The sequence below is a fragment of the Dasypus novemcinctus genome, chromosome 22, assembly GCF_030445035.2.
Source record: "Dasypus novemcinctus isolate mDasNov1 chromosome 22, mDasNov1.1.hap2, whole genome shotgun sequence".
Taxonomy (NCBI): Eukaryota; Metazoa; Chordata; class Mammalia; order Cingulata; family Dasypodidae; genus Dasypus; species Dasypus novemcinctus.
Window position 1 is genome coordinate 67,250,408 of NC_080694.1, and position 26,675 is coordinate 67,277,082.

The 26,675-nt window shown below is 43.3% G+C and overlaps 1 pseudogene; it reads left to right on the forward strand.

Moving 5' to 3' along the window:
- The first annotated feature begins 977 nt into the window (after positions 1-977).
- The window catches only part of LOC139437353 (protein RUFY3 pseudogene), a 196,255-nt pseudogene continuing 170,557 nt past the window's right edge, over positions 978-26,675 (forward strand).

Below are 26,675 nucleotides of genomic sequence, written 5' to 3' on the forward strand. Positions count from 1 at the left end.
AATACAATTGCAATAAAAATTCCAACAGTCTTCTTTGAAGAAATGAAAGAGCCAATCATTAAGTTTATATGGAAGGATAAGAGGGACCAAATAGCCAAAACATCTTGAAAAAGAAGAATGAAGTTGGAGGATGCACATTTCCTGACTTGAAACTTATTACAAAACTACAGTTATTAAATCAGTGTTGTCCTGGCACAAGAGCAGACATGTAGACCAACAGAACAGAACTGAGTGTTCAGAAATAAACCCTCCTCTCTATGGCCAATTAATTTTTGACAAGGTGGCCAAGTCCACTCAATTGGGAGAGAATAGTGTCTTCATCAAATTGTTCTATGAAAAATGGATATTTATATGCCAAAGAATGAAGGTTCACCCCTACCATACACTATATATAAACATAAGCTCAAAATCTATTAAAGACATAAATATAAGAAAAAAAACTATAAAACTCCTAGAAGAAAACAGGGAAGCACCCTCAGGGCTTTGTGTTAAGTATTGATTTCTTATATTTACACTCAAAGCATGAGCAACAAAGGAAAAAAATAGGCAAATTTAAAGCTTTTGTGTATCCAAGGGCTTTAGCATAAGTTAAAAGACAACCTACAGAATGAAGGAAATATCTGGAAATTGAAAATAGCATAGGGCTAATATCATGAAAAAATAAAGAAATTCTAAACTCAACAACAAAGAGATAAATGGGCTGCCCCCAAGGGCCAAAGTTGCAGGTTGGAGACTGCACTGGGAGGGGCTTTGAAGAGGATAAGGAGGGAAAGGGGCTGTGGCTGGGGGCTGCATCCCAGGAGGAAGGTGGTGAGGCCAACACCCATATCCTCTGCTCCCCTGCCCACCCACAGCAGGGTTGCAGAGGCAAATGAAAGGCCAAGCCTGGCTGAGACCTCCAATACACTGCTTGGAGAGTTAAGAAGAGCTACAGAGGGTGGCAGGAAGCAGTGTACTGATTCCCTGATGGATACTGAATGTGTCCACTGGACCAACAGGTCAAGCTGGGCAGCAAAGGCTCATCTGAGTCAGCCCAGGACCTGGGGAGGGTCTGATCTGACCACACTCCTATGCAGCAGTTCTTCCTAGTGATGGAGCAGTGCCTGGAAAATGGCTCAAAAGACAAGAGAAGTTTTCTTGGACAAAACCAAACCCTTCTGGGACTCTACAACTGTAGGAATGCTTGTTCCAGGAGCTGCAGAGAACACAGCAGGTGTTAAGGTCTCCCTGTACTGAAGACACCAGGAGGCAGAGGAAGAGCCTGTCTTCATTTGGATCAATGCAAAAGAAACTGTCAGAGCGTACGAAAGCTATAATTAATAAAAAAGGAACTCCCACAATCCTATGAACCTAATGACCTCATGGTAGAAGAAGAAGGAGTTAGAATTGCTGGTCAGTCAGTGAGTCTTAATGACACTGATGCTGATTTCAGTGTATAAGGAGAAGGTTTGGACTCCCAGATAGAATTTCAGACATTTCAGTGTATCTTGAAGATGACAACAGCAGTGAAGACATGAAGGAGATGGTCAGATTCCTGCAATGCTAGACCAAACAACTAGGTAGAGGAGCTCCACGGACATTCAAATGTTATGTAAATAACCTTCAGGCAAAAATGGATGCTTTAGAAAAATCCAACACTAAACCGACAGGGGAACTTGCAGTTGCAAACAACAGGGTTATTACCTTGCAAGAAGAAATGGAACAATTAAAGAGGAAGCTCCTACATAGCACAATCTAATCAGAATTTCTGTTTCCTAAGCAAAACAAATCTTCAGAAGGACAAGCACTGGGTGAAGTAAGAAAGCTTTGTTAGAGGTTCCCTTTACAAGGTTTGCAAGGATTAACAGTTCATACACATGACTCAACTCCCCAAGACTTAAATTGAAGAAGGCAGCCTCCAGCCCTAACCAACTGAGCCAAAGCCTATGGGCTAGGAGCAGTCCATCCCCTCCCACAAGTAAACAAAGTGGAGCAGAGGAGGGCCTTCACCACCTCAGAGCCCAGGCACCACCCACTCCAACCACATTCCAAGACCTCCTAGCCCACTTCTTCTGGTCATTTGGCCATAGGTTGTACTCAGTTTCCTACCACCCTCCAGGGGTGGGCTGAAGTCTCTTCAGACCCCCACCATGCCAGACAGGGTGGGCTGAACTCTGTTCTTCAGACCCTCTCCATTGGGAGGGCTTCCCAATAAACTTCCTGTGTGCCATCATCAACTTCCATGGCCCAGTGAGCACCATTTCTCTAACATTTGGTGCCAAAAACCTATGTCTGGGGTCATGTTGAGGTTGATCAGTGAGGAGTTTCCATCCTGCCACTGCCAGAAGAACCCACACAATACCAAATCATAGCTGAGTGAGTCAAGTGTTTCTCCACCAGAAGGTCCTGCTCTCTCTCCTTTTTCCATTGTTCAGGACAACCCACTGAAAAAAACAAGTGCTAGGTCAGTAATCCTCACTAATGTCCCCGGGGACTGCAATAGACAAAAAGCCTGTGTCCTCATGGAAGAGATACCCTTGGATCCAGAGATGTCTGGCTCCAAGAGTGTTTTCCTATTTCCTTGGATGATTTCTGACTGCTTTGGGGACACCTGTCTCACTCATAATCTCCCCTGTCCTAGAAATCCTTAGTCTCACCCATGCCACCTAAAATAGGGACTTCAATTTCATCCCCCCAAAAAACCATGCCTCTGTGTTGTCTCCTTCACAGCCTTAAAACACTGCACCCAAAAGGAGACATCAGTCCCCCAAAATTCATTTTCCATTCCACCTCTTTGTGACCCTGTAAGTAGTAGAGATTAATTAAGTTTTCACATAAAGGAAGAAAAAAAAAATAATGTAACCTGGCAGGCTACTGCCTCAGGCTCCCACTCCCAGGTTAAGCAGGAACAAAGGAAACCAGGTTCAGCCTGTCCTATAGCCAGTGAAACAAAGATGCACAAGCACCACCCAAGTCAATACCAATTCAGCACTAAATTCCATTCTTTATTTGGCAAAAGGAGCAGATAAAAAAATTAAAATGGTTGGAATATGATGGAGGAAGCAGTTAATCAAAAACTTTTCCGCAGGAAAGTTAGATTTCTCAGGATAGGCTGTAAACTCTGAGGTATCCAATCTATGGAGAAACAGGAAGGGCTTGTGTGCTAGGCTTAGGGGTATAAATTGTGTCATTTTTCTTTGTTTGGGGTCCTGGCCATATTTTCTGGTTGTGTACCCCTTCTTGCAAGATTGAAAATACATTTTTTTCTTCTCCACAATTGGGTGAGCCTTCTTCCAAATGAAGATTTCTTATGACTTTGGGGGCTCATCTGGGATTCTGAAGCTTCAGAGAGTGGACCCTGGGGTGGACAACAGGGAGGCATGCCCCACTGTTTAAGATATTTTGGACTCTACCAGCAGGGGCCTCACCTCTGGCAGCCAAGAGACCCAAGGACAGATACTTAGGTCTGCTGATTGTGGATAAGAAAAAGGGAAAGGAAAATCTGGCTCTCATTGACTAGGTAACTCCATGCATGGACCAAGGGAAGAACAAAGGCTATTAAGTATTACCTTGGTGGTCAGGAATTCTGATGAGTATGAGGTTGATTGTGTGTGCATGAGATGCTTGACATACTAGGCAAAGTGAGTGTGGAGTCTTAATTTGCATTTCCCTTCTCCTGTGAGGGAAAGTGCTGGGGATGAACAAAGAGAAGGATTCAAGAGAAAGAGACCCAGACAAGATTCAGAATGGGAAATAGAGGCATTCAGTTGACTGGGAAAAGGGGAAGGGGGTATTTGTAGGATCCCTCAGAGACATTCCTTGAGATAGTCCACTATGGAGGATGTTAAGGCATTGGACAGATAGTGATTGGACCAGGGGAAAAGACAAAACAAACAAAAAAAGATTAAATACTGCTGTTGTCTCTAGACCAAGCAAAGCATTTTACCCCTGATGTTCATGGCAGATGAGAATTGGCTTTGTGCTGACCCTGTACTGTATGTTAATGAAGAAAAAAACAACAACAACAAAAACACCCTTCTCCAAAGAAGAGTCTACCTATGTCCTGTGCTGGTTAAAGAGAAAGGGGGCCACTGTCTTTTGGAAGCTGAAAATCTGTATCCTGAGACTAAGCTTGCAAAAACTAAGGCTGCAGAAACCAAACACTGGGACCCCCTGTCGAATCTCTCTCCTCCTTACATTCCTCCTCCCCTTCCAGGAAATGGGACATTAGATTGGAGGGCCCAATAGAACCCATTCTAAAACCTGGGGAACTGGAGAAGAAAGAGGAATGGTGTGGAGGGCAGCTATGAAGGAGTGGGAGAGGCAGCATCCCCCCAGACAGGGGGTAATGGCAGCAGAACCGAAGTTCCCAAACACAGACCCTATTTTGGATAATAACAACCTGGGGGACAAAACACAAATGAAAGAGGTTAGAAACCTCATTACTCAGGGAATCAAATTGGCTGTCCCAAATCTCAGAATTTGAATAAGGCCTTTAAGGTAGCCCAAGAGAAGGATGAAACTCCCTTTGCTTACCTGCGATGTTTGAGGGATCAAAGAGAAAATATTCAGAGATGAACCCTAATGATCTTGTGGCTCAAAAAATGTTAAAAGTCAGCTATATAAAGGGGTCTTGGCCTGATACTCAGAAAAAAATTCAGAAAGTAGAAAGATGGATGAATAAGCCATTGGAAGAGTTATTGACAGATTTCCAAAAAGTGTTTGTAAGAAGGAGGAAAAGCAGAAACAGAAAGCAAAAGCTATGATAAAAACAGTTAACCAAATGGTTAAAAAAGACTGGAGACAAGTCAGGAAGGGACTTTGTATCTTGAGATAAAGATACAAAATGAGCTTATATAGATAAGGGGGTAGGGAAAATGTAGGACTATATAGGGTGCTATCACAGTGGGAGGCCTGGTCATTTCAAAAGGGAAATGACCTTTAATTTTCCTTGAAGAGAGTCAAGTAATCTCCCTCATAAATTTTGAGGATTGGGGAGGTCTGAGGATCCTGATTTCTAAAACCCACTAGGAGCCTTTAGTAAATCTAAGGGAGGACCCATATTAGGAAAAAAATTTACATTTTTAGTAGATACTGAGGCAGCCCAATCCTTTGTAACTTATCTTCCCAAAGGAACCAAACTCTCTGGCAGTTCCCTTACAGTCTCAGCGGTAAAAGGAGAAGGATTTGAAATCCCCATTCTTTCTCTGACTAATATTTGTTGGGAGGACAATCAAATTGTAGGCCCTTTGTTGTACATCCCAGAAGCTGGGAGTAACTTGTTGGAAAAGGACTTAATAGTATTCATGGGTCTGGATTTGGAAGTTAGGGATGGACTGATAAAAATAGTCTTAGCCATGGTCACTGAAAATGATGAAAATGATAGCAGAGAGGAAAGTGTAGGTAAGAGAAAAGAATAGAGGGAGTTTGCAAGTACCCCCCTATTAAAATAAAATTTAAAAAGAAAGGGGAAATTATTTGTCAAAAACAATATCCCCTTAAGGGGAGGCAGGGAATTCAACCCTTTGAAATGGAATCTCAGAGCCCTGCATGTTCCCCTTCAGTTCTCTTATTTTGCCCATTCAGAAATTGGACAGTAGTTGAAGGATGGTACAGGATCTAAGAGCCATTAGTCAAATTGTTCAGGTTCAACATTCAGCAGTCCCAAACCCATTATCCATACCCTCTCCTTGGTAAAATCCCCTGCCATCATAAATGGCTCAGTGTAATAGATCTAAAGTATGCCTCTTGGGCTTGCCCCCTTGATCCAGAGAGTAGAGACTTATTTGTCTTTAAGTGAGAGAATCCCTCTACCAGAAGAAAAGAGCAAAATAGGTGAACAGTTTTACCCCAAGGCTTCACAAAACCTCCCAAACTTTTTGAACAGGAACTGGAAAATATTAGAGGAATTTGCAGTCACATCTGAAATTTCCCTTTTATAATATGTAGATAATATGCTAATATCAGGTAAAGAAAGACAGATAGTAGCCCAAACTACAAAGAGTTTTTTTTTTAATTTCTTGGGAGATCAAGGGCTAAGAGTTTTTTTTAAAAGCTACAATTTCTAAAAAAAAGAAAGTCAAATACCTGAGTCATCTCATTAATGAGGGAAGGAGGAAGATAAATCCAGGGGAAAAAATTCAGACCGTTAATGAATTACCCCTTACCCAACAAAAGAAAACTAAGATTTTTGGGGATTAATGGGATATTGTAAATAATGGATAAATTCTTATGCATCCCAAGCCAAAGGGTTATACCAAAAACTGTTAGAGGAGGAGCCTGACAAATTAGAATAGAAGAAGGGGAAAGTAAAGGCCTTAGAGGGGCTCAAACAGGCATTGGTACAAAGCCTCTGTTCTAGCCCTCCCCTCCCACAAAAAACCTTTCCATCTCTTTGTTACAGTAGATAAGGGGACAGCCTGAGGAGTCCTAACCCAGACCTGGGAAAGCCAAAGGAAACCGTGGCCTTCCTTTACAAAATCTTGGACCCTGTCTCTAGGGCATGGCCAGGGTGTGTTCAGGCTATGGCAGCAACTGCTCTCTTGGTAGAAGAAAGCAGAAAATTGACCTTTGGAGGGGACTTTCCTAACACCCCTCATCAGGTCAGGACAATTTTGTCTCAAAACAAGCAGGAAGGTAGTTAACAGATACCAAATTCTAAAATATGAGGTGATTCTAATGGAAAAACAACAACAACAAAACAATTTAATACTAACTAATATAGCCTGTGCATAAATTCAAAATTGTATTTAAGTGTACCTAGTTTCTAGAAATCCAAATAAGTAATATAGGCCTTACACTTTTTGAATGTTTAGAAAGGATATAAGACTGAATGTGTATTCAAAGTTGCATCTAGATGGAATGTGGGGGGATTTTAATTTAAACTCACCTGAAATGTGGAGGATATGATAATTCAAGCTCACCTAAAATGTGGGGGATATGCTAATTTAAACTCACTTGAAATGTGGGGGGTATTTTAATTCAAAACCTATCTAGTACTCAGGCAAACAACTAACAAGGAAAGTCATTTTTCTTTCAAAAGTGCACCATTTAACTCCCAAGTCTTTTATCTATTCTGTATAAAAGGAAACTTAAAATTCTATTTGTGGCTTGGTTTTTATTAGGACAGGAGTCCGCCAAGTCTGGCCGGTCAAAATAAATCAACTTCCTTCTCAGGGTCCTCATGTCCTGGCCTTCGATATCACATACACTTGATTCCTCTACAACATTTTGGGGGGATCATGCAGGACTGCGCTGAGAAGATCAGAGGTGGCAACAGTTGTTTGGCCCTCCTGGACATCTCTGAGGATGCTGGGAGGGCCCCAGTGAAACTCAGTCCTGGGCACCCCTGGACAACCTATTTGAGTCCAGAAAGAGGTTTCAGTCTTTGCTGGAGCCCTCCCAGATGAACCGGAGGCACCGGAGGCACCGGAGAGTTTGAGAGACCCTGAGAACGAAGCAAGGAGCTCTGCCCACCAGACTGGTAAGACCCCCGGGGGCATAGCGCAGGAAAAGCCTAATTCTAAAATTAGGAGGGAGCCTGATCTGCTCTCTAAAAGGGGAGGCCCTAGTACTCCTGAGAATACAAGAGGAAGCCGTCTCCCCTCCAGGTCTGAGGAAAGGAAAGTGGGGTGGTTGTGTGCATGTGTTTGTGGCGACTGAGTGAGGTGCAGAAAATCACTTCTGCAGGGCGAGTGTGGAGTCCTGATCCATGGTTCTGTGGCAACCTCATACGATCGAGGGCGAAGAGATCCTCTTCCAAATTGGGGGCTTATACCAATCCACTAAGGTTAAGAGGTGCTGAAAGCTCCCATGAAGGATGCAGCTGGAGATGGATGAAGTGTGAGACTTGAGTGACTGTTGTGCACTGTCAGCACAGGGTGGAAATGGGAAACACACACAGTAGAACCCTGTTAGGCTGTATGCTGAAAAACTTCCCCCGTACATTCCGTGAAGATGTGTACGGCATATGAGCCGGGAAAGCTTAGGATGCTTTGTGAATTAGAATGGCCAACTTTCAGCATGGGCTGGCCCCAGGAGGGCACTTTAGATCCCCAGATCATCCGTAAAGTCCATGATGCAGTAACTGGAAATCCAGGACATCGAGACCAATTCCCCTACATTGATGCTTGGGAAAACTCTGTGAGCCAAAACCCACCTTGACTAAGGAAGCTAGAATTTGCGTAATACAGAAATCGAGGAGTGAAGTCCCAGGGACCAGACCAAACAATCACCGTGCAAAGGGCCCAGAGAAAGTGTGTCCCAAGTCCAGTGCCAATCTGCCCATTTTAGAAGGGCCACATGAGCATGAATTTCTTCCACCTTATGCAATGACTCCACCCCGGCAGTACTAAGGAATGAAAATGAGCCAGTCTCCCTAAGCAGTGCCCCGTTGTCGTTATCCGCATGAGGAAGTGTGACGCCCACACCATCCCCACAGCTGCTTTTATCGCCATCACAGAGGGCACCTACACCATCCCCATAGTTGCCTTTATAGCCATCTGCACCAGAGAGCCCTACGCCATCCCCGCAGCAGCTTTACTGTCTCCACAGCAGTTTTTGGCACCTTCCACGATGGAAAATGCAGACGAGCTACTTTTACAGCCAGTTGCCCCGCTATGCCACTGCGGGTCAGTCAGGAGGGAGACACCGAGAGACCGCAACTCAAACCATGGGAAGCCCCAGGGTCAGAGGGAGCAGAGAGAAGGGCTGCCTTCCAGCTACCTCTCCATGAAGCCCGGACCCCAATTTTTTACGATGCTGATGGCCAGGTTCAGGGGGGAAACGGGATTCATCTATCAACCCTTTATGACAATGGATCTCTTTAACTGGAAAAGCCACACCCACCATTCTTGGAGAAGCCTCAGGCCATGACAGACTCTTTCCAGTCCATCATACAGACCCACAAACCCACCTGGCTGATTGTAAACAACTTATAATGACTTTATTAAACTTTGAAGAGAGAATGTGTGTCATGCAGGGAACTCTAACCTGGCTTAGAGAGCACTCACCTGAGGGAACTTTGGACAGTGATCAATATGCCCACTTGCAGTTCCCAGAGGAGGACCCCCTGTAGGGTCTGAGTAGCACCACTGGACTCAACCGACTAGAAATATTCCATAGGCCTTTAGTTGAAGGATTCAGGGTGGGGAGACACAAGGCAGTGAATATGGCAAAGACCAGTCAAATTTTACAGGCTCTGGATGAGAATCTGGCTCAATTCTATGAGAGACTCTGTGAAGCATTTCATGTATACATGCCCTTTAACCAGATGCTCCTGAGAGCCAAACAATGGTCAATGCAGCATTCATTGCCCAATCACAGACTGACATCCAAAGAAAGCTGCAGAAGTTGGATGGGTTTGCTGGGATGAATATCTCTCAGCTCATGGAAGTAGCTAGTAAGGTCTATGTCAACCATGATGTAGAAACAAGAAAAGAAGAAAATCAGAAGATGAAGAAGAAGAAGGAAGATATTCTGGCAGTGGCAATCATGGAAAAATCCATTCCTGTGCCAAGGAGAATAACCTGGCAAGCCCCAGCCCCAAGGAGAGGGAAGGGCCCATGCCTAGGGTGAAATCAGTGTGCATACTGCAAAAAGGATGGGCATTGGAAGCAAGAGTGCCCCAGCCAGCCACTTGACCTGGCCTCTGCATCCAAAACATTAGCCAGGAAAGCTAGTGGGGCATCACAACCCAAACCCTGGGTCCATAAAGGCTCAGGAAAAAACCTGCAAATCAGATCATTGGGCTGGCAGGAATGGAGGACTCTGAACAGATTATTAGGACAGACCGGGCTCCTATTCTCTCGGCCCCATGGAGCCTATGGTTGGAGTCCAAATTGGGGGCCACACCATACATATGATGGTTGACACTGGGGCTCAACATTCTGTAATGACCAAGCCAGTTAGGTCTCTATCAAAAAAACAAGCCACTATTGTAGGTACAACCCACAAAAGTACCCAACAGCCCTTTCTTAAAGCCAGGACCTGCAACATTGTGGGTGGAGGGGTCACTCATGAATTCCTTTATTTTCCAGAGTGCCCAGTCCCCCTCCTGGGTTGAGACCTGCTGTCTAAACTGCAGGCTCAAATTAGCTTTGATGCCATGGGGCAATCCACACTGACACTGGGGCCACAAGATCCTCTGAAAATAGCACTAACCCTTCCTCTGCAGGAGGAATGGGGACTGCTTTGCCTCAGTGAAAATGACCAATCCATGGCCACACAGCTCCCCTTTGAAGATGTGCCTGAAGTATGGGCAGAGGGTAACCCAACGGGGATGGCACATGACATTCCTCAAACTATTATTGAAATAAAGCCTACAGCCAGCCCAGTAAGCATAAGGCAATATCCAGTTCCACGCAAAGTGCAAGAAAACATCCAGCTACATATTCAGAGATTACTGAATGAAGGCATATTGAGGCCATGCCAGTCTCCATGGGACACCCCACTCTTCCCAGTTAAAAAGGCTGATGGGAATTACCACCCAGTCTAGGACTTACAAGCAGTTAATTCAGCAGTAATAACCCTTCATTCTGCGGTTTCTAATCCATATACTCTTCTCAGCTTAATACCCTCATCAGCAATCTACTTTTCATGCCTAGATCTTAAGGATGCCTTCTTCTGCATTTGGGTAGCACCCTGGAGCCAGCTGATTTTTGCCTTTACATGGGAAGATCTGAACTCAGGCAAAAAGCAGCAGCTAACATGGACACAATTGCCTCAGGGATTTAAAAATGCACCCACTATTTTTGGACAAGCCTTGGTCAGTGATCTCAAATCCTTTAAAGCAGAAAGCCATAACTGTTTTCTTCTCCAATAAGTAGATGACCTCATCCTCAGAAGTTCCACCTACCAAGAATGCACTGATGGAGCCCCTGCTCTTTTAAATCACCTACAGCAAAAAAGCTATCATGTGTCTAAGAAAAAGCCCAAATCTACCGACCTCAAGTCAAATATCAAGGATATAAAATAATGCAGGGGCACCATAAATTGGGATTTGAAAGAAAGGAAACAATCTGTAGTTTCCCTGAGCCCAATACCCACCAGAAGCTGTGAGAGTTCCTCAGGGTGGCTGGATTCTGCTGCAATTGGATCCCCAATTTTGGGGTCCTCACATGCCCTTTATATGAAGCCACAAAGTGGGGAGATCATGATCCCCTGCTCTGGGAAATCCCAGAGAAAAACACTTTCACTGCTCTCAAACAAGCTCTAATGGAAGCACCAAGCCTCGGACTTCCAGACCTTAGTAAGCCATTCTATCTCTACATTCACAACCGCCAAAGCACTGCAGTAGGAGTACTCACTCAATACCTCAGTTCCTGGCAAAGATCCATAGCGTATCTATCCAAGCAACTGGACACTGTAGCCCAGGGATGGCCCTCATGTTTGCAAGCCATAGCAGCTGCAGTCATGCTTACATGACTACTAGAAGCAGTTTGGGAGCCTGTCAAAGTGGCTGTAATGCATTGTAAGGGACACCAGACAAACCATAGCCCGATTGCCCAGGGAAATCAGAAGGCAGATGCTGAAGCAAAAAGAGTGGCATGGGAAGGATCCCTATCTGAAAACCTGGCCACTGCTGTCATTTCTCAACTTCTTAATTATCAGAACCTCCAGTATACACTGCCTGCTCTCATCCTACAGCATCTGAGTCACCGAGAGCCACAATATACTCAAGCTGAGAGAGAGTGGATACTCTCTGAGGGCAGAACACAAAGAGAAAATCCATGGTGAACATTGCCTAATCACAGAATAATTGTGCCACAAATATTAACAGCAACTGTAGTTCAAGATTACCATGAAAACACACACTTGGGAAAAACCCATCTTAAAGAGGTATTAGAAAGATTCTTCTACATCCCAAAACTAGTCACTATCACCCATGCTGTATGTCAGTGGGGTGTAGCATGTGCAAAAAATAACCCTTGACAGGGGCCCACAGGAACCCCAGGATTCCAGAGAATTGGCAGTATGCCTCTTGAAGATCTAGTAGTTGATTTCACTGAAATGCCACGATCCGGAGGCTATAAATATCTCCTACTCCTTGTTTGCATGTTTTCTGGCTGAGTGAAAGCCTTTCCCACTTGAACAATGAAAGCTGAAGAAGTAGCTAAGGTTCTCCTCAGGGAAATCATTCCTCACTATGGGCTACCCCTCTCAATTGGCTCTGACAAAGGACCTGTCTTTGTCTCAAAAGACTGCAAAGGCACTGCGCATCTGATGGAACCTGCATACCGCTTACCATCCTCAGAGCTCAGGAAAGGTAAAGCAAATGAATCATACAATAAAGACTTATATTGCCAAGTTTTGCCAAGAAACTGGGTTAACATGGGTGCAAGTACTTCCAAGTGCTCTCCTACAAGTTTGAGCCAGCCCAAGCCAAAAACTAAGCCTAATCCCTTATGAAATCCTCTTTGGGAGGCCCCCTCCCTTAATCAGAAATATAGAAGGGGATCTCAGAGAAAGAGGAAACATCAATAGCTCAGCAGATAATCAGCTTAGGAAAAACCCTACATAACCGGCATCACTGGGTCCAAGAAAGGGTCCGCATTAGCTTAAGCAGCTCTGTACAGCCATACAAGCCAGGAGATGCAGTTTGGATCAAGAACTGGAAGTCAGCTCCACTAACCCCTCAATGGCGTGGGCCCTATCTTGTCATTTTATCCACCCCCACTGCAGTTAAAGTAGTTGAAATCACCCCATGGACACACCATAGCCAAGTCAAGCAAACTGTCCCAGAGTCCTGGACCTGTATTCCAGATACCCACAACTCAACCAAACTCATCTTGTGAAAAAAACAAAACACCAAGCCCTGCTTCAGTTACACCCCGGAAGCTGACTGGTCCATGCACATCTGAAGATTAAGGATGGAACACTGAACTCTGCTCCAATCACACCCTGGAAGCTGATTGGTCTACACATAGCCAAAGAATAAGAATCTGGTTTAATCCATTACAATGCCCCATCAGCTATTTTTCCTACTTCTAGCCCTGACCCACCCCTGGTCCCAGGTCGACACCACAGAGTGTGAGCCATGTATTCAAAAGGTGCAAAAAGAAACCCGTGTCAACACCATATTAATATATCATAGTCATTACACCTGCAAGGGACAGATAACCATCTGTCAATTTCAGACAATCTCCTATAGTGTCTATAACACATCTGACCAAATAACCTGCTATGACCTTAGACCCCCAACAGTCTCCCAAAAATGGGAAATAAGAGTGCTTGATCAAAATGGGGAGCTACTTTCCTCTACCCCAGTCACTAGCCAGGACCAACGAGTGTCCCTCCTATTTGATGCATGTCAAGTTATAGACTCTGGGATATCATGGAACACAGATTGTGGAGGGCTCAGCTGGGAATAGACGTATACTCATAACAATAAGTACATGTGCGCTCCAGAAATGGGAAGTGCAGCCCAAAGGGGGGGGGGCTTTTGGTGCAAATACATAGGTGCATACTACTGCCCCTACTGGTCCTGTGTCACCTGGGCCACCTGGAACACAGACACAGCTAAACAAACAGCCATCCTCACCAAGGGCGTGGCCCCAGCTAACTGTCCACATGGTCAATGTAACCCCTTAAACCTCACCTCCTTAAACCTAAATCCTGGCAGACTCAGGGAGCCCAAATGGGCCTCTGCATTGATGGTAAAGGAATACACCCAGGAGCCTACATCTGAGTTGGGTATCGGAAATAACCCCTCTCAAGTAAAGCCCATTCTCTGTTCCACTCCTTCTATGAAGAAATGGAAAAGCCCTTTTCCATCCCACAAGCAGCAAGAAACCTCTTTATAAGCCTGGCTGAACTGGTAGGGGCAGCCTTAAATGTCTCCTTGTGCTACATATGTGGAGGTACTAATATGCAAAACCAATGGCCCTGGGAAACCAGGGAATACAATTACAGCCAACCATATAATACAATTGGCCTCCCAGCGGTTTCCCCCGAGATAGTATGTGGCCCTTGCAAACTTCTGTCATAGAAAAATATTGTGCTTTAAGGGCCTGCCTAAGCTCCTCTATATCTGTTAGAAACCTAACATGTAGGGGGAAAATTCCAAAATTATACCACAAATACAACAGAGCCTTGGGGAACATCGAATGAACCTGACCTCGTTCTCATAAATCGTGCTTTCCCCAAATTAATCATAGTGTGGAACTCCACTGCAAAGGGCCCCTTTACTGCCCCCAAATGGTTTGTACTGAATTTGTGGAAAGGTTGCATTCCAAGAACTTCTTTGAAACTGGTGTGGTACTTGTATGCTCGGTACAATAAAACCCTCCTTCTTCCTCATTCCCTTAACAGAAGGGAAAGAGCTAAACCAGCCAGTATATCAAAACATAAGAGAATAAAGGGCTGTCACTACATGGGGTGGTAAAGAATGGCCCCCTGAGCATATAATCCAATACTATAGGCCAGCAACTTGGGCAGACGATGGCATGTGGGGTTACCGAACCCCTATCTATATGCTAAACCAAATCATCTGCCTACAAGCTGTGGTAGAGATAATAACTAATGAAACTGCCCATGCACTAAACTTACTAGCCCAACAGCAAACTAAATTCAGAAAAGCTATCTATCAAAACCGTCTTGCCCTGAACTATCTCTTGGCAGCTGAAGGGGGAGTTTGTGGAAAATTCACTCTCTCTAACTGCTGCCTTAAATTAAACAGTTATTGATGAAATTACAAGCAAAATAGTAAAAATTGCTTATGTCCCACTGCAAACCTTGGAATGGTTGGAATTTAAGTAATCCATTTGGAAACTGGCAGTCAATAGTAAACAATTTCAAGCTTCTACTAGGAATAATTGCCTTCATCTTAGGAAGATGCACCATACTTCCTTGCCTCCTCCCTTCCATCATAAACAGAATGTGCACCCTAATAAACGGTATAGTAAAAAGGAAGACAACTGCCCATCTCATGGCTCTATATGCATACCAATCAGTCCAGAGGGATTCTGACAATAGTGATGCTGAAGATTAATAACTTAAGCTTGACCTCAAAGTGGGGAATATAATATAGCCTGTGCATAAATTCAAAATTTCTTCCAAGTGTACCTAGTCTCTAGAAATCCAAATAAGTAATATAGGCCCTACAGTCTTTGAATGTTCAGAAAGGATGTAAGACTGAATGTGTATTCAAAGTTGCATCCAGACAGAATGTGGGGGGATTTTAATTTAAACTCACCTGAAATGTGGAGGATATGCTAATTCAAGCTCACCTGAAATGTGGGGGATATGCTAATTCAAGCTCACCTGAAATGTGAGGGGTACTTTAATTCAAAACCTATCTAGTACTCAGACAAACACTTAACTAACAAGGAAAGCCATTTTTCTTTCAAAAAGTCCCAACCCTTATATCTTTTCTGTATAAAAGGGAACCTAAAATTCTATTTGGGGCTCAGTTTTTATTAGAACAGGAGTCTACTGAGTCTGGCCAGTCAAAATAAATCAGCTTCCTTCTCAGAGTTCTCATGTCCTAGCCTTTGATACCACATACACCAGTCTTCTCTACAACAAACAATTGATCATAGTCTGAACCCAGCCTCTTTCCATTAGAAAGGGTCCAACCAGCTAGAAACTCCTGAACATGATTGTTTAAATCTGAGTCTGGCCTGACCTAGGGAACCTTCCCTTACATTTGGAGGAAAAATTGTTTATAAATGGATCTTCTAAGGTCCTGGAAGGAAAAAGGCACAAAAGCTATGCTGTTGTTGATGGGCTAACTTGTGAAGTAAAAGAAGATGGCTAACTGTACAATGATTGGTCAGCTCAAATTTGTAAGCTGTATGCATTAAATCAAGCCCTTAATTAAAGGAAAAAGATGGTACAGTCTACACAAATTCTAAATATGCCCTTGGTGAGGTCCACATCTTTGAAAGAGTTTGGAAAGAAAGGGAATTGATCAATGGCAGAGGGAAGGAATTAGTCCATGTGGAACTGGTAAAATAAGTGTTAGCCAGTCTGCTTTTACCAAAAAGAAAAAAGAAAAAAATCCATGGTATATTAAATGGGCATCAGAAATGTCACACTTTTTAAAGCAAAAGGCAATAGATTGGCTGATAAAAGGCCAAAGAGGCTTCCTTTTGCTCCCCTTTGAAACTAATGTTCCTAATGCCTTCCATCCCCAAAGAAATTAGAATCCCTATATTCTCTGGAAAAAATAAAAAAAAAAAAGAACTAGAAAAATCGGGACCCACCTTAGATAGCCAAGGGATGTGGATCCTCTCAAACACCTGGCAAATGTTGAATAAGCAAATAATGAGGGAAGTACTAGAGGTTTTGCACCAACAGAATCATTGGGGAGTACAGGCCATGTGTGACCTGGCCCTCAAGCTTTTTGGGTGTGTGGGCCTTTATACTATAGCCAAACAAATAAGTAAATGGTGCATAATTTATCATAAAGTTAATTAAAAAGTTTTAAGAAAGCAAGTGCAGGGGCGGGGCGAACCCCAGCCTCCAACCATTCCAGAGCATTCGGGTTGATTATACTGAAATGCCCCCTGTAGGTCAACTAAAGTATGTTCTGGTTATTGTGGATCACCTGACAGTGCGGGTAGAAGCATACCCTCTGTTTTCAGCTACAGCTTCCGGGACTTCAAAAATTATCCTTGAACATAGAAAACATAGATTCAGACAATGGTAGTCACTTTACATCCAGAGCGTTGCAAAATATTAGTCAGGGTTGAGGTGTCACATGGAACTTCCATACACCCTGGCACCCACCATCCTCAGGGAAAGTGGAAAGAATGAACCAAACCTTAAAATACATCTCTCTAAGTTGGTCTTAGAAACCAAATTACCATGGGTTAAATGTTTACCTAAAGTTCTGCTAAGAATCTGAACTGCCCCTAAGAGGGAACTCGGAGTTTCTCCTTATGAAATTCTTTTTGGTCTGCCCTTCCTGGGAAGTGTGGAGAACTCCCCTCCTTTGAGTCAAAAAATCTTTTTTCAAAGTTTTATACTGGTCTTGTCTTCTACTTTGTCATCCCTCAGACATCGGAGTTTGCCAGCTCAGACTCCACCTCCTGGATTTGCAGTCCACCAACACCGACCTGGCAGCTGGGTCCTAATCAAGTCATGGAAAGAGTCCAAACTCCAACAGACCTGGGAAGAACCTTATCAAGTCTTGCTGACAATTGAAATGGCAGTCCAAATGACAAAAAAAGCTGAACTCACTACACTCAAGTAAAAAAATAAAAACAGTACCTGAACTGAACAATAAGTACCCAACAACTTCGTCTGGGTCTTAGTAAATAATTTCAGCCCCAGATCCCTTAAAGATCACACTGAAAAGACAATAATTGGGGGAAGGGGGTTGAGCTGTGTGTCATCCTAGTCAACAATGGCCCTAGTCCTATTAAAATACCAAAGAAGAAATTCAGACCTTAAGTTACAGATAAAAGCAATCTTACTAGCCATAATGTTTCAAACCCAAATATCAGCTAGCCCCATCAAATATTTGACTGAGGGTGTGGAATCCCAAATCATGCAGTTTAACACCTGCCAAATAATAAACTGTGGGAAAAAAACACCAGCAGTGGCTGAGGGGGGAAAATGAATACCTATGCCCAGAGCCAGTGGGGTGTAATAACAGTCAAGCCCCACCCCTTGCCCCTCCTGACATGATATATGGTAAACCACTCAGTATAAAGGATGGAATATGAATATAGGATGGGTCTCACCAAGTTTGAGGCCCTTAAAGGGTAGGGCAACCTTTTATAAAAGTAATACACCACCAAACTGCAAAAGTCTTCAGGGCAATCCATAGTAAATATCTATTAAAAAGGCAGACAAATTAAAAACTGAGAGCAGCACCAGGGACCAAGTAGTTGACAGAGTGTATTGAATGGGAGCAAACATTACAATTAAAAATCCTCTAGGAAGGTTCCATATCTGAGTCCTTCCTCCCCCTGTAGATATGACATCAACAACACCCTCTCCAGCTAACCCTTCAAAAATACCACACACAAAAAAACAACAACCAAAAGCCAGTTCTGCAATTCAAAATGATCTCAAAGCAGTCAGGATACTTAAGGCAAAAGATTTAAACAAACCAAAAAATAGAGACATGATATGGGGACGCAAATGCCTGGGTAGAATGTATCAATATATAGTCCAGAGTCTGAACAAAAGCAACAGTTACACTTGTGCAACAGGCTGACCCACAGCTCATATTGTACCCTTTCTGCTAGGTATGGAAAAGCATAAAAAGGAGTTTAGGTGCATGATACTCCTCTTCCAAAATGCTGCTCCTGGTGAAAATTGTAGTACATTGTCCTCTCTCTTCTCACCGGTCAAAAACAGAAACATCAAGGCCATACCTACATCCTGTCTAGGCCCAGGAAATCACTCTGCTTGTCTTTCTAGACAGGGGAAAGGATTCCAGAACCTTGGAATTATGGCCTAGTGTACACAAATGTGCAATGTAAGCAGTGATCATGCTGACATTTCTCCAGTTTGGTCAGACCTCGAGCAGACCTGTGGTGGTACTGTGAAAGGGTGTTCTCCAACCAATACTGCCTGAGAGGTGTGGAACCTGTGCTCTGGTCCAAATGGCTATCCCATTCACCCTAGCATTTGAAAAAAAAGTGAAAATAACATCCCAGGGAGGAAGAAAGAAAAGAAATCTACTTCATTCTTTTGACAAGCAAATCTAGGGAACATCTATCTAGACCATATAGGAGTTCCCTGAGGAGTCCCAGATGAATTTAAGGCTAAAAATTAGGATAGCAGTTTGGGTCATTCTTGTTCTGATGGGTCAGCATTAATAAAAATGTAGATTAGATTAATTATATTTATTATAATCAACAGAGATTTATTAATTACACCAGGAATGCAGTTGAGGGAATTGCAGAACAATTAGATGCTACTAGAAGAATGGCATGGAAAAATAAAATAGCCTTAAATATAAGGCTAGGTGAAAAAAGGGGAGTCTGTGTTTTAATTGGAGGTAGTTGCTGTACATTCATCCCCAATAACACTGCCCCTGATGGAACTATCACTAAAGCTTTGCAAGGCCTAACAACCTTATCTGCGGAATTAGCAAAAATTCTGTCATTAGCAATTCATTCACAGGATGGCTTAAAAATTGGTTTGGAAAATGGAAAGGGGTTGCACTGTCCATATTAGCTTCCCTCATTATCTCAGCTGGGGTGCGTACCACAGTCGGATGTCATATCATTCCATGTGCCCAAGGGCTACTTCAAAGACTCATTGAAACCACCCTAACCAAACAAATGCCCATACACGATAGGCAAAACAATCCATATCCCCTTAAAGAAGGAAATCTTTATAATGAAGAGTATAAAATAGTTTTACAAAAATTTGAGAAATGGAAATGTGAAAACTTAAAAAAAGTTTAAAGAAAGAGGGGTGACTGTAAGAAATGGAGATTAATTTAGTTTGCACATAAAGGAAGAAAAAAAAATATTGTAACCTGGCAGGCTACTGCCTCAGTCTCCTACTCCCAGGTTAAGCAGGAAAAAAGGAAACCAGGTTCAGCCAGTCCTATAGCCAATAAAACAAAGATGCACAAGAAAGACCTAAGTCAATACCAATTCAGCACTAAATTCCATTCCTTATTTGGCAAAAGGAGCAGATGAAAAAAAAAACTAAAATGGTTGCAATGTGATGGGGGAAGCAGTTAATCAAAAACTTTTGCATGGGAAAGTTAGATTTCTTGGGATAGGCTGTAATCTCTGAAGTATCCAATCTTTGGAGAAACAGAGGAAGGACTTGCACGCTAGGATTAGGGGTATAAATTGTGTCATTTTTCTTTGGGGTGCCAGCCATGTTTTCTGGTAGTGTGCCCCTTCTTACAAGATTGAAAATAAATTCTTCTCCACAATTGGGTGAGCCTTATTTTCTTCAAAACAAAGATTTCTTTCTAACAGGCCACAAACAAATTGGACAATGAACGTCAATGGTCAAATGGCATCTTCGATTTCCAAATTCTCCCAGGCTTGGACAATTTCATCTGGTGCAATGACAGATGGTCCAAAATTCCTTATGGTCAGCCATTTTTTTCCTTCATAATTGCCCCTCCCTTTGCCAGTCCTGTTCCTCTTACCAAGTCCTCTCACACCAAAAACCCTCTCAGGAACATTCCTCATCCTCCTCCTCCAAAACCTCCAAACATCTCGACTTCTATCAGCAGACCAAGCCTCTTCCACACCCCTCCCCATGTACCTTCATCCTCGTCTCTGTCCTCACCCTCCATCCCCACTTCCAATTCCCCCATTACCAGAACCTTCCGATCCCACATCTTCTGCCACCCCACCCTCTGCCCCCTTTCTCTCCCCTCACATTCATTCATGAGGACCGCACCCCTACCCTCCCCCTGTTGCTCCCCTCACCTCTATCCATGCAAAGCCTGGCCCTTCTTCCCCTCTTAGCTCTACACAGATTCAACCCCTCTTACCCCTTGAGAGGTAGCAGGAGCTGAAGGAACAGCTAAGGTACATGCTCCTTTCTCACTCTCAAGTTTGAGTCAAATAGGAAGCAGGTTAGGATCTTTTCTGAGAACCCTGCCACAGACATTAAGAAATTCCACACCTCACTCACTCCTGTGACCTCACCTATCAGGACACTTACGTTATCATTACTTCCTCAACTACTCCACAGGAAAAAAACTGCATTTGGGCTGCAGCTACCACTTTCACAGATTCCATGCACACCCCAGATCCCAATAGAGACCTGGCAGGCCCCACTGCAGTTCCCACCACTAACCCCCTCAGGATACCAAGCAGGCTTCACCGACCTTGCTCACACAGCCCATTTCTTAACCTGCATAGTGGAAGGCATGAAGAAGGCTGCCCTTAAAATTAGAGATCCACAGAAGCCTGATGAAAATCCAGTTGCCTTCAGGAATAGATCAACTGAGTCTCTCCTCAAATATACTAATTTAGATCCTGACTCAGATTCTGGTCAGCTGTGCTTACACACTCACTTCATCCCTCAGTCTTATCCCAAAATTAGAAAGGAACTACAGAGGTTAGAGATGGCCCTCAAACCCCTCAGAAATACCTAATTACTACTGTCCGTGTGCTGCAGCAGTTCTCCAGAATGTATTCGCCAGATGCAGTGAACGTGCTACAATGATGGAAGAATTTGTTGATGTAGGAGGAGTGGTGTGGGTGGAGTGGGGGGTATATGGGGATCTCATATTTTTTAACGTAACATTTAAAAGAAAATAAAGAAGAAAAAAAAGTAAAAATAAATAAATAAAGTGGCCTTCAACGTATTTAACTATAGAGAATATGAAGCCAAATTGGAAGAGCATAAATGGGATCAATTAAAGCTTCCCTCCCAGTTGCTGCCCTCAGGGTTGATTTTCAGAAACCTGTTTCTTCTTCCCCTGGCCACCCTGGACCTTGTTTCAAGTGTGGAAAGGGCAGGCAGTGGGCACACTCCTGCCCTGATCCCAGGCCCCATTGAGGTCTTGCCTGGTGCATCACCACAATGGTCATTGGGAGTCAGACTGTCCTGAAAATCCTATTTCCAGGAAAGTTCCTCCAGTGCACCCCACAGACCCAGAGCTGGGATCTTCCTTTCCAGACCTTCTTGGACTAATGAGAAATGACTGATGGGTCCCGGGTTCAGAACGCCCCCACATTTCCATCAGTTAAGTCTGATCCAAGGGTTATCATCAAGATTGGAGGTAAACCAACCTCCTTTTTCATTGACATGGGGGCCATCTAGATTCAGTCCATCTAGAACATTCAGGAACTTTGCCCACTTTCTCAATCTCTATTGTGGGAGTTGACGGCATTCCTTCTTCCCCTTAATCAACAAACCTCTCATATGCTCAATAGAAGATCTCACTTTCTCTCATCAATTCTTCACAATTCCTACCTGGCTCTTCCCACTCTTAGGCTGTGACATATTATCCAAACTCCACTCCTCCATTTCCTGTCCTCTCAAACCAACTTCCTTCTCCTCTTGCCACCCATATCCCCTCTAACATTCCTGACATTCCTGTACTGCCACAGGTCTGGGAACTAATTCTTCAATTGCAGCACACCCTCTCCCCATTATGACAGTCTTAAAACCCCTTCTTCTTTCACAAACTTTCCTCAGTACCTCCCACCCTCAGTGCTCCACAGGGTCTTAAGCCCACCATTGGCAAAGTGTGCTGCTGGTCTTTTGTCCACAACCACCTCCCCTTTAACACTCCACCCTGGGTAAAGAAGCCAAACAGGAGCTATTGCCTCATACAGGATCTTGAACCATCAAAAAAGCCTCACAGCCCATCGTTCCTTCAGTTCCCAATCCACACAATCTCATCCCGCATACACCCACACACTGCACACTACACTGTAATCAGTCTTAAGAAAGCCTTCTTCACTATCCCTTCAGATGGAACTTCCCAGACACTTTTGCTTTCATGTGGACAGGCCCTGAGGACCCCCTAAACTCCCAGCAGTTAAAATGGACAGTCGGGAAACGGACTTTGGCCCAGTGGTTAGGGCGTCCGTCTACCATATGGGAGGTCCGCGGTTCAAACCCCGGGCCGCCTTGACCCGTGTGGAGCTGGCCATGCGCAGTGCTGATGCGCGCAAGGAGTGCCGTGCCACGCAAGGGTGTCCCCCGCGTGGGGGAGCCCCACGCGCAAGGAGTGCGCCCGTGAGGAAAGCCGCCCAGCGTGAAAAGAAAGAGCAGCCTGCCCAGGAATGGCGCCGCCCACACTTCCCGTGCCGCTGACGACAACAGAAGCGGGTGCCGCTGACGACAACAGAAGCGGACAAAAGAAACAAGACGCAGCAAACAGACACCAAGAACAGACAACCAGGGGAGGGGGGGAAATTAAATAAAATAAATAAATCTTTAAAAAAAAAAAAAAAAAAATGGACAGTCCTCCAGGGTTTTAGAGACAGTCCTCACATTGTGAACAGGCTCTACACTGAGACCTCTCTGACCTCCAGCTTCCCTCCAGTATCCTCCTGCAATATGTTGGTGACTTACTTCTCTGCAGTCTCTCCTTACAGACGTCTATAACTCACATGATCACTCTGCTTAACCTTCTCAGAGATAAGGGTATTGTGTCTCCCCAAAAAAAGGACAATTTTTTAGAACTGAAGTAACTTTTCTAAGTCATCTCCACCTCTCTCTCACACATAAACATCTAACCTGGATCAAATCCAACTCATTAGTGACCAACCCCTCCCACATTCCAAGGCAGATCTCCTTTCTTAGGGCTAGTCAACATTTTCTGTCTCTGGATTCCAAACTTTGGACCTATTTCTAAACCTTTCTACCAAGCTTCTGGCAACCTGTGTGAGCCACTCATCACCCTCTATCTCTCAAGCCCACCTTCTGTGAACTTAAGGAAGCCTCAATGACTGTGCCACTCTAGCCTTTCAATTCACATTGATAACCAGCATGGACATGCACTAGCAGAGCAGGCTAGTAAAACAAGTAATCAATAATTAGATCTTGAACCTGGCAAGAAGTACACATGGACATCAAAAAACTCAAGAAGCTGCTGGAAGACCCTTCCCAAATTCTGCCATTCAGACACCACTTCCAACCCAAGCTGCTGTAATTCACTGCAAAGGGCACCAAAAATTGAACTCCCCCGTATCTGTTGGCAATAACTGAACTGACACTGAAACCAAAGTGCAGGGTACCCAACCTTACCTAGGTTCACCCTCTACTCTCACACACATTCTCTAGCACTTCCATATCCTGACCCCTTAAAAACCTAAAGAAACCTCAAAGATCCCCCTTATTGGAGCAACACAAATTGAGGGGTGGTTCATGAAAAATGGGGAGATTGTTTTACCTGAATTAAAAACCCACAACATTCTCACCTCCCTGGACAGCCCTTACCAGGTAGGATACAAACTGCTTTCACAATTCTTATCTAGTTCTACACTGCCCTGAACTCTCAAAGCATTTAGAAGAAATTAGAAAAAGTTACTCTATTTGTTAACAAATTAATATCCATGGTAGCTCCATACCTCTCTCTTATACATTCCACCAATTGAGAGGCTGTAAAACAAACATCTTAATTCAACCCTATTTTGGATTGACCTAGGCATCCATCAAACACCTACATGAGTAAGCAGTAAAAACTATAGTGAAAATGCACTGTGCTTCAATAGCTCTTATATATAGACAAACCAAGAAGGTTTGTAGGTTTGGAATAGGAACACAACTGGGACAATTATACAATTTAACCAAGTTAGAACCTAGAAAAAAAAAAGTTTCTTTACATCTCTTTTCTGAAATCTCCTCTGTCATACTAACTTTAACATAGGATACTTCTGAACCCAATTACTCTCCTTTATGTGTTAATGTAGTATATGGGGGAACCCAGATACTCAACATTCTCAATTGCCTGCATTCTTATTTTATTCCCTCAGGCCCCTCAATGGCACTAACTTTGTGGGCACAGGTTTCTATTTTCTGTGTGGTAACACTGCATACCTAACACTTCCTATCATATGGACAGGACCTTGCACTATATTATCTATTATTCCTAATGCCACTATCCTAAAACCCCAAGATATGGCCCCCTCTGAACAAATAGCGAGTCTTGGTCCTTTTCTTGAAATGTCACTTCAGTCTCAGCAACTGAGGGAATGGCAAAAGAAGCACTTCTTAGGGGACCCAGTATTTGGATATCATGCCCATGATGATCCAATTCTAGAAAAGTTTGGCATAGGGCACAGAATCGTTCACAGTCTGCTCTAGTTTGTACAACTCCAATGTTATAATGAGCAATCCTAAATATCTCCCTCGCATTACATCTATCCTGGAATGTGACCATGAGGCCATAAACAATCAATAACTGGAAATTAGCAGCCTGGCATCAATTGTCTTACAAAATAGAAGAGCAGTGGGCATCCTCACCACTGTCAATGGAGGCACCTGTGCAGTCATAAATGAAACTTTTGTTTCTATATTAAAAGAATGGGGCAGGTAGAAGACAATCTCAGAATTTTAAAGGAAAACATAGAAATCATTCAGTGGACCTGAGACAACAACTATGGAAACCAATCATGGTATCCTCATTTATCTCTTACTTCTCCTCACTCCTAAAATCAATCCTTTTATCCATTATAACACCATCACTGACAGCATTCCTGCTGCTTCTTTTTGGTCCTTATCTCTTACAAAGTCTTGTCCAGTTCACATGCTGAATCATACAGTCAACAGCTATGGAGTACTTGATTGGTGTCTTTTTGCTGTGAGAACAATACCAACCTTTGTGTGATAAGAAGCCAAAATCCACTGGGCAGGATGGAAGGGAACCACTCTCTATGCCCTGACAACAGGAAGTAGCCAGACTGAGTCAAGGTCCCCCTTCCATTCTGCTCAAAACTCCCATTGCTCAGGTCCTTCATCATATACAGATATAATTAAACAGTTAGGAATGTTATAGGTTCCCCTTACAAGGTTTGCAAGGATTAACAGGTCATAAGACCCTGACTCCACTCCCCTGTGACATAAATTAACACCACTCCTGTTTAAACTCTTCCAAAAAATTGAACAGGAGGAAAAATTACCCAATACATTTTATGAAGCCAACATCAACCTAACACCAAAACCACATAAAAATACTACAAGAAAAGAAAATGACAGACCAATCTCTGTAATTAACATAGATGCAAAAATTCTATGCCAGAGTGGTTCAACACAAAATCAATTAACATAACATACTACATTAACAAATCAAATGATAAAAAGCACATGATGCAGAAACAGCATTTGAAAAAATCCAGCATCCTTTCTTGATAAAAAATGCTTCAAAAGATAGGTATTGTGGGGTCCAGTGGGTCCTGGCTGGGTCCTGGCTGCCCCTCCTTAAGGAAAACAGCCCACAGTATTCAGTTTCCTGCATGCCCCAGGACACAATTTAAATGTAAGAATCCTCCTCAAAGGAGCAATGTACAGATGGTATTGTAGACTGTAATTTTCTCCAGGCTGTACAAGTCCTTCCTATAATTACATCAAAAGATCCCATTTATGTAACTCTGTTATGAAATGTCTTTGGAGACCCAATATATTGCCCCTTATTTTCCCTGCCTCTTTGCAGAGCACTAACTTCATTCTCTGAGCTACCACTTTCGGAGACTCTCTCTTGTCCATAAGTCCCAATAAGCTAATGTCTAACATTGTACCAGGGGTGTCTTTGGCTGCCAACCTGACCCATGCTTGTGAGGACTTGGGATGCAACAGATATACAAGGAAATTTCCTCAACATAATAAAGGGCATCAAAGAAAATCCCACAGCCAACATCGTACTCAATTGGGAAAGGTTGAAAGTGTTCCCTTCAAGACTGTGAACAAGATGAGGCTGTCCACTATCACCATTGTTATTCAATTGTTCTAAAAGTTCTAGCTAGAGCAATAAGACAAGAAAAAGAAAAAAAAACACATCCAATTGGAAAAGCAGAAGTAAAACTTTCACTATATGCAGGTGACATGATCCTATATTTAGAAAATCCCAAAATGTCTACAACAAAGCTATTTAAGCTAATAAATGAGTTCAACAAAATGGCAGGATACAAGATCAATATGCAAAAATCAGTAACATTTGAATACATTAGTAATGAGCAAGATGAGGAGGAAATCAAGAAAATATTCCATTTACAACAGCAACAAAAAGACTCAAATATCTAGGAGTATATTTAACCAGGAATGTAAAGGATCTGTTTCAGAAAACTACAAAACAATGCTAA